At 55.7% G+C, this 7,575-nt stretch overlaps 1 protein-coding gene across 1 annotated transcript in view; it reads right to left on the minus strand.

The window, feature by feature from the left end:
* CRISPLD2 (cysteine rich secretory protein LCCL domain containing 2) overlaps window positions 1-6,263 on the minus strand; it is a 63,293-nt gene extending 57,030 nt beyond the window's left edge. The window contains exon 1 of the mRNA XM_035024670.1: window positions 6,105-6,263. The gene's annotated coding sequence lies outside the window, so the exon portion shown is untranslated. The remainder of the gene's footprint in view (window positions 1-6,104) is intronic.
* Window positions 6,264-7,575: the final 1,312 nt, after the last annotated feature.

The raw sequence follows: 7,575 nt of genomic DNA on the forward strand, positions 1-7,575 counted from the left end.
GAGGGAAGTGTGAGACGCAGCAAGGAGGAGGAGGTCCTCGGGGCTGTCCCCAAGGAGTCTCAGGGCTGAGGCAGGTCCAGGGCCTGGCCTGCGACAGCCCTTCAGACTGCAGCCCAGATAAAGCCCCGCGCCCGGCGGGGGCCTCCCCCTTGGGCCAGACAGCGACTCTCCCAGACAGGGCCCGGTTCATCCCAAGTCTGAGAGGGCACTTTGTCCCGCGGTGCCAAAGCTGCAAACGCCTTCCCCGCCAGTGAGGCCCGAGCCTTGAAGGTTCCCGGGAGTAAACAGGGTTTTCAGCGGCCAGGCGCTTCCCCGGAAGAGAACAGACGGGCTGTGTTGGAGCTGGTGTGGGGCAGAGCGGGGGTGGCGGCCGACGCTGTACATACACTCAGACGCATTTTCAGCGCTGTTGAGGAACTGCTCATTGTTCCAGAGGGGGCGTTTGGGGCTTACAAACATGTATTTTGAAAGCTCCTGGGCACACAGGGGCAGGGAATGTGCTCCGAAGGAAGATGCTAGACTCCTCCGGACACTTGCTCAGGCCCCAGAGCAATGAGTGCCGACAAGCTGAGTGTTCTTCTGGAAGAAAAGCCATGAATCTGCCAACAGCTTGTGAAGGGGCCTCTCGACCCTGCACGGAGGTGGCCATCCCAGCCCCCAAGGCTCTTACTCCCGTCTGGCCGTGTGACCTCTCTGGTCGCACCAGGCCCTATATCCAGAACCTTCCACACAACTTCACATCCACCCCTACCAGCCAGCCATCCCCACCCCATGTTGGTGCCGGGGCCCCAAGGCAAGTCTTCATCAGCTGTATAGGGTGGCAGGGCTCACCTTCAGGCCTGAGCCAGAAAGTGCCGGAAGCCTCATTAAAACAGATTGCTGGCCCCACCCTCGTAGCTTCTGATTCAGGAAGCCTGGGATGGGGCCTGGGAGTCGGCATTCCTAACAAGTTCCCAGGTACTGCTGCGCCCCCCTTGGAGGGGGGCCCCACTTTGACAGTTGTGGCCCCAGACTGGAACAGTCTCAAGTCTCATGCCCCACCCGAACGCAGCACTTCCCAAAGTCCCACCCTCGGCACACCTACCTCCCCCCCCGCCCCGCCCGGCTACCTGCGCCAGTCCATACTGTGTACTTTTATGTAAGGTGGCCCGCACCCTCAATGCGGACATTTCTCCTTGGAAAAGGTAACTTTCCATCCCCACCATTTGCAAAGAACATGATCACTTCTGCCTCGAACGGAAGGCAGGAGTAAAACTTCACGTGTTGAAAACAGAACAAAGCGAGGGCCTCCCAGCTGGCCACGGACGCCAGCCACAGACTTTTATGCTGAGGGCGCTCTGTCTTTGCCACAAGGGGGGATCATGGTGTGGGGCAGCTGTTGGGTTCAGGCAGCACGCCCACATTCGCCTTGACTTAAAAGGTCAGCTCCTGGAGGGGGCGCCTCTGCGGCTTGTCTGTGCACAGGCTCGGTCGGGACCAGTGGGGATGGCTCCCCACACTTTGGGGAACACTGCTCATTTCACGGTAATCTGTTCTCAAGTGCAAGCCCCACAGCCCGTGACAGGAAATCCAGACCCAGGGGGCACCAGTGTGGCTCAGTCGGTTAAGTGCCTGACTCTTGATTTCAGCTCAGGTCATGATCTCAGGGTCATGAGATCGAGCCCTGCGTTGGGCTCTGTGCTGAGCTTGGAGCCTGCTTGGGATTCTCTCTCTCCCTCCCCCTCTGCCCTTGCCCCCCAGCCCCCCGCTCCCCAATTGCACACACGCTCACTCTCTAAAAAAAGAAAAAAAAGGAAATCCAAACTCACCCTACCCTCAGGGCGGACCCTTGCCACTCTGGGCCTGAGGGCCTGATGCTCAGACTCTAGCCATATGGAACTCCTTGCCATTTTCCACGGGTACAGGCCCCTCCCCATCTCCAGGCCTTTGCATACACATGGTCCCTCCGCTTGGGGCACTCTCTATCACCTTTCCTAGCCTCTGCTCTAGAAGGATTTCTCAGGCTCTTATCAAGTTGGTCCCAGCAGGTGCCATCCAGCTCCCAACCCTAGAGAGATCAGAGTGGGTTTTTTCCAGTCTGGAAGAACTTTAGAGCAGGCTCGATTCCAGGACCATTTGACTACGAATGAAATGGAAGCTCTATTCTTTTTCCTTCTGGGATACTGCCCTCCCGCACTCACAATGGGACACGGTTCAGAAATTTGGGTTGAAAATGTGGGATTTCATAATTTATATTTTTTAAATGATGGTCCAGAAGTTGCATGATCCGCATTATGAATTTCTTTTTCCCCAGAACCTGTGGTTTTTGTCTAAGCTGACACAGCACTTCAGACAATCAGAGAAGATAAATCTCCCTGGGGCTGAACCACGAGAAACTGTCTGTCCTCATGGCCATGACAAGGGGGGGGGCGGGGTCTGTCCAGGAACACCCACAAGTACACAGCCTGGGGCAGAATGCCTCAGACGGGATTCTCCACCAGTTGCTGCCATGACCCTGGGGAGAATGCCAACACCTCCCCCAGAACACCCAGATTTCCCTGCGTCCACGGCGGAGGGCCCTGATCTGTTCTGCAGTGAGATGACCTGAGTCTATGCTTCTTCAAGAAGGAAGCCAAGAAGGGAGAACACAGTTTCCTCCATAAGTTAACTACAAAGTGACCGTGTGACTTGGCAATCCAAGTCTAGGTGCGGACCCAAAACAACACAAAGAGTTGGTCCAACAAAGATGTGTCTACACGTGTCCACAGCAACGTTGTTCACAACAGCCAAATGGTGGAAACAACCCAAACGTCCATGGATGGAAGGACAGATAAATGAAATGTGGTCCATCCACACAGTGGAATATTACTCGGCCATGAAAAGGAGCAAAACGCTAATACACGCTACAACATGGAGGGACTCTGAAAGCATCACATTGAGTGCAAGACGCCAGTCACAAAAGGCCACATATCACATCATTCCATTTATATGAGATTTCCAGAATAAGCAAATCCACAGAGATGGCAAGCAGACTGGTGGTCGCCGGGGGGCTGGGGAGGAGAGACCGGGTAACGATGGCTACGGGGTGTCCTTTGGGGGTGACGAGGACATTCCGGAACCAGACAGGGGTGCTGGGTGCACAGCATTGTAAACATGCACAATGCCACTGTGCTCTATGCTTTAAAACGGTTAAAATGGTAAATTTTGTGCTTATGCGTATTTTACCACATGAAAATAATTTTTTCAAGGAAAGAAAGAAGAAAAAAGGTTATGGCGGGTCCTACCAACCACCACCCAGATCTGCCCTCACCTTCCTGTTCCAGAACACGGTATACCTCAGTTAGGACTTTCGGAGAGGCTCGGGGTCCCCGTCCTCTCAGAAGAGCTGAGCAGCTACTCAGCTTCATTAACTGAAGATGAAATGAAATGATGCCCGTGTTGTATTTTCCTTTCTTTTTTTTTAAAGATTTTATTTGACAGAGAGAGCACAAGCAGAGGGACAGAGAGGGAGAAGCAGGCTCCCCGCTGAGCGAGGAGCCCTATGTGGGACTCGATCCCAGGACCCTGGGATCATGACCTGGGCCGAAGGCAGCCGCTCAACAGACCGAGCCACCCAGGCGTCCCTATTTTCCTTTCTTGACAAGCCATCAGCCCCTTTGAGTGATGCTGGGCTTGCACATCTGGGACTGATCAAAAACCAGTGAGATTACAAAAAAAAAAAAAAAAAGCCTCCTAGGTCTGGAGCAAGCAGACACAGAGGCACCTCCCATACGTAGTAAATTACGCTAGTGACAGAGCAAAGAAATGTTCCAGCTCCCACAAGGCCAAAGAGGTCAGCATTTGAGGGTCCCGCCTCTAAAAGCCAGTTTTCAAATGCAACCTACAAAAGGCCAGATATCCAACGAGGGGTCTTGGAGGGAGGGATGAAGTGTGGGACTCCCAGAGGCCTCGTGTTCTTCTGCCAAGGCTCCAGGCCCTCCCCTGCCAAGCCAGCTCTCCTCTGCAGTCCAGAGGCTGATCTGGGTCCCAGAGCAGGGCTGTCCACACGCTGACACTGATACCTGTCAGCAGAGTAGAGCCCCGGCCCCCGTGTCAGGGTATCCCCTGTCCGGGCCCACCCCTAAGTCGGACAGGGATCCAGATCCCACATGGCACGAGAAGCCCTCTCGGCCAGCTCTGCTGTGACAAACAGCCTTCTTCCAGAGTCTGGGGTGGGACCCAGCCTGGAGGGCCGCTCTCCCCTGCCCGGCCTCTGTCATGTCGCATACATGCCTTCATCACTCCGAGACTCAATTTCCTCCTTGTAAAAAGGAAGACAGCCCAGTGTCCGCCTCCTACGGAAGGCCATGAGATGACCCATGTAAAGCCCGGCCACATCTGGCTCATGCCGAGTGTCAGGTACACATCAGCTGCCGGTATTACTATAAATGTTACGACTCCCACTCCTACATCTTCAGAGACTCTGTAAAGATCCAAATCGCTCTCTTTCTCCTCCCTGGGTGCATATTATTGGGAACCTGGGGGCTTGGGCTTAACTCTGCTGAGAGATTTTACTGGAATCTCTCTCAGACAACACGAAATTTTGTGTGCAGGTCAGGTCCGGAGGTGGAGTTAGTGGTTGGGCAAAGAAATGTCTTAAAGGAGGCAGGACCCAGCGGTTAAGAGCACAAGGTCTGCAACCAGACAAACCTGGAGGTGACAGCATGGCATATCAGCTAGGAGACCTTCTGCATGATCTTTACCTCTTTGAGCCTTGGTTTACTCATCTGTGAAATGGGGATCAAGAGGCCGACTGCCCTGGTGTGTGGCAGGGATGAAAACGCAGGGAAGTGGCATGGCCTCACACCTGTCACACCAGCAATACAGCTCCCACACCTTCTGCTCCTCCTTCCCGTGTGGAAACAGCCAGATCAGAGGCAGAAGCAGAAAATGAGGTGCACAAAACACCAAGAACCTTCAAAGGCCCCCTCTCAGTCTATTTGGAGAAGAGGGCATGCCTCTCATCTTGTTCTGCTGGACCCTGGGCTCTCACCTGGCAGATTTAGACCCTAGATGACCCTACTGGGGAAGGCAGGGACACCAGATTCTGCCGGAACATGGCACCCAAATGCTCAGGGTGGAAATGTACAAACCCACTTTGCCAGGCAAGCTGGGCATTTGCACAGGCTCCCAGCTGCTTCTCTCAACCGTAGCAGCAGCTCAGCCTTTGGATAAAAGATGCCCAGCTCAAGTTAGGTTTCAATGAGCAGGCATCAGCTAAGCCTTTTCTGACTCGTCCACCAGCCAAGTCCTGGCCAAGGGAGGCTCTGAGTCTGCACCACACAAGGGGCCTGCCCTGGCCCTGTCCATCTAGGGCAGCTGATCTCCCCGGGACCACAGAGCCAAGTCCTCAGCTTCCAGCACAATTCTTCCCCCACAAGGAGTGTATGCAGATGTCCAGTCTGGCTAAAGAGACCCAGCATGTGTTCCCAAGCCTGCAGGAACTCTGGCATGCCCCACACCTGGACACGGAGCTTCGGAGGCAGAGAGAGCTGGGTTGCTGCCCTGGCTCTAACTGGACAACTCACGTCCCCTCTCTGACCCTCAGTATCTTCATCTGAAATATGGCAAGAGAAAGGCTACCTCACAGGTTTGTTGCAAATAAAATCATAAAGGGGCGTGGCCCTGTAAACCCTAGCAGAATGCACACACCGTTAGGATCACCCTGACCATCCACACGTGCATAGACACATTCAAACCCTTGCCACATTCACACCATCAGTTTTCCATTTATTGACACCCACTGTGTACACAGGAATGCAACAGATGCTAGCGAGCTGCAAAGGGAGGCAAGAGTACCCAGGCTCAAGGAGCAGGAATCTGCAGTTAGACCGGCTTTGAGTCCCGACTCCCTTGCTCCCTGGTTGTGAGGCCTTGGACAAGTGCCTTGGTCTCTCTGAGCCTCAGTTTCTCCATCTACGAGAGGCCATGCGGCTGAGCCCGGTTCTGAGCCGCAGGTAGCGCGCCCAGCACAGTGCCTGCACAGAGTAAGCCCCAAGACATGGTATCTGCTCTGGTTCATTCAGCTCATAGATTAGTGGAGTGGATGGCAGCCTGGAGAGGAGAGGAAGCGAAGTCACACTTACCTCCGCAGGGCTCTCCAATCACCACCACGCCGGTGTCTCCCGTGTCGTGCAGCGGCAGCAGCGCGCACGCAGTGGACACGGTCGGCGCAGCGGGTCGCACAGACGCACAGCGGGTCGCACAGGGGGTCTGTCGCAGGCACCACACACCGGGGCAGCGGAGGGATGCGGTGGATGCAGGGGCCTTGCGCGCAGCCTCTTATAGAATCCCCGCGCCACGCCCCCGGAGGCCGGCGGCGCTGATAGGGCCGCGACGCGTAGTCCCGCCCCCGGCTCCGCCCTTCTCCCCGCCCCGCCCCCCGGGAGTCCCGCGGGCGCCAGGAACCGGGGTGAGGGGGGAGGGGGCAGGGGGCGGCGCGCGCAGGGCTGGACCAGAGCGTCCTAAGACTGGGGCTTGAGAAGAGGACGCGCTCGCTTTCCTCAGCGTGACCGCGACAATACCGTTTCCTCTGAGCGCTTACTGTGCGTCCGGCGAGGTGCCAAGCACTTTCCGCCGGGGGTTGGCAAATTTACCAAGTCCCATCTCTCTGTGCCTCAAATGGAAAATGGGAATAGGGAAGTGACCTCCCGGGATTGTAGCAAATAAAACCGGGAAGGGTGTGGGCTCTGTAAACTGTGGCACAGAATACACACTTGCTATATTTACTCCCATCCTCTACACGGTGGCAGAAAGCGCCACTCGTCACACACACACACGCACGCGCGCTTTCCCAGTGTGCAGACCAAGAAACCGTGCTCCAGGCTAGGCGCTTGCCCGTCATTATCCCAGTATGCGTTCACAGGGGTCTATGCGGGAAGTGATCCCATTTCGCAGATCAGACACCTGAGGCCTGGAGAAAAGAGTGTCTGTCGCTAGTCCCACAGCTGGGGTGCAGCAGCCTTGCTCTAGTTACATTTTGCCCACAGGCATTTAGCATCCTTAACCTGCGCAGGCAAATACGAATCCATTTAGAGCCAGAAGGCGCTGCCTTTGAAACCCGTAAATCCAAGGCCCTTGCTGGCAGGCGAAGAAACCAAGGCTAGAGGGCGTGAAGGACTAGAGGAGAGTGTGGACCCCCTGCGGGCGGACAAGGGCAGGGGGGGCCCGTCCTCACGTGGCGCGTCCCTGCATGAAGACCGGGAATCACCTGCTCCTTCCGCACACTCCGACCGGGTCACTCTGCACCAGCCCCTGTGCTCTGCAGCTCCGGCAGGGCGGACAGGGCCCCTCTGGACTCTCAAGCATCGGGGGCATCCAGAGGGTCAGAGCAGATGGGGAGCCAAGATGGACAGCGAGTGGGCGGGCAATGCGTGGCTCAGTTCCGAAAGCCCCAAAGCTTGCCAGGGTTTCGGTGCCGCTCAAACGCCAATAAGAAGTTGGCACAGGCACATTTATGGTTGTTATCTGTCTGTTCCCTTTACTCTTTTTACTTTTGAAGCTTCAGGCTAGCTCCACATTCATGCAGAACTTATTAAGCACCTACTGTGCGCCGGG

The sequence above is a fragment of the Mirounga leonina genome, unplaced genomic scaffold (assembly GCF_011800145.1).
Source record: "Mirounga leonina isolate KUSES-001 unplaced genomic scaffold, KU_Mleo_1.0 Mir_180, whole genome shotgun sequence".
Lineage (NCBI taxonomy): Eukaryota > Metazoa > Chordata > Mammalia > Carnivora > Phocidae > Mirounga > Mirounga leonina.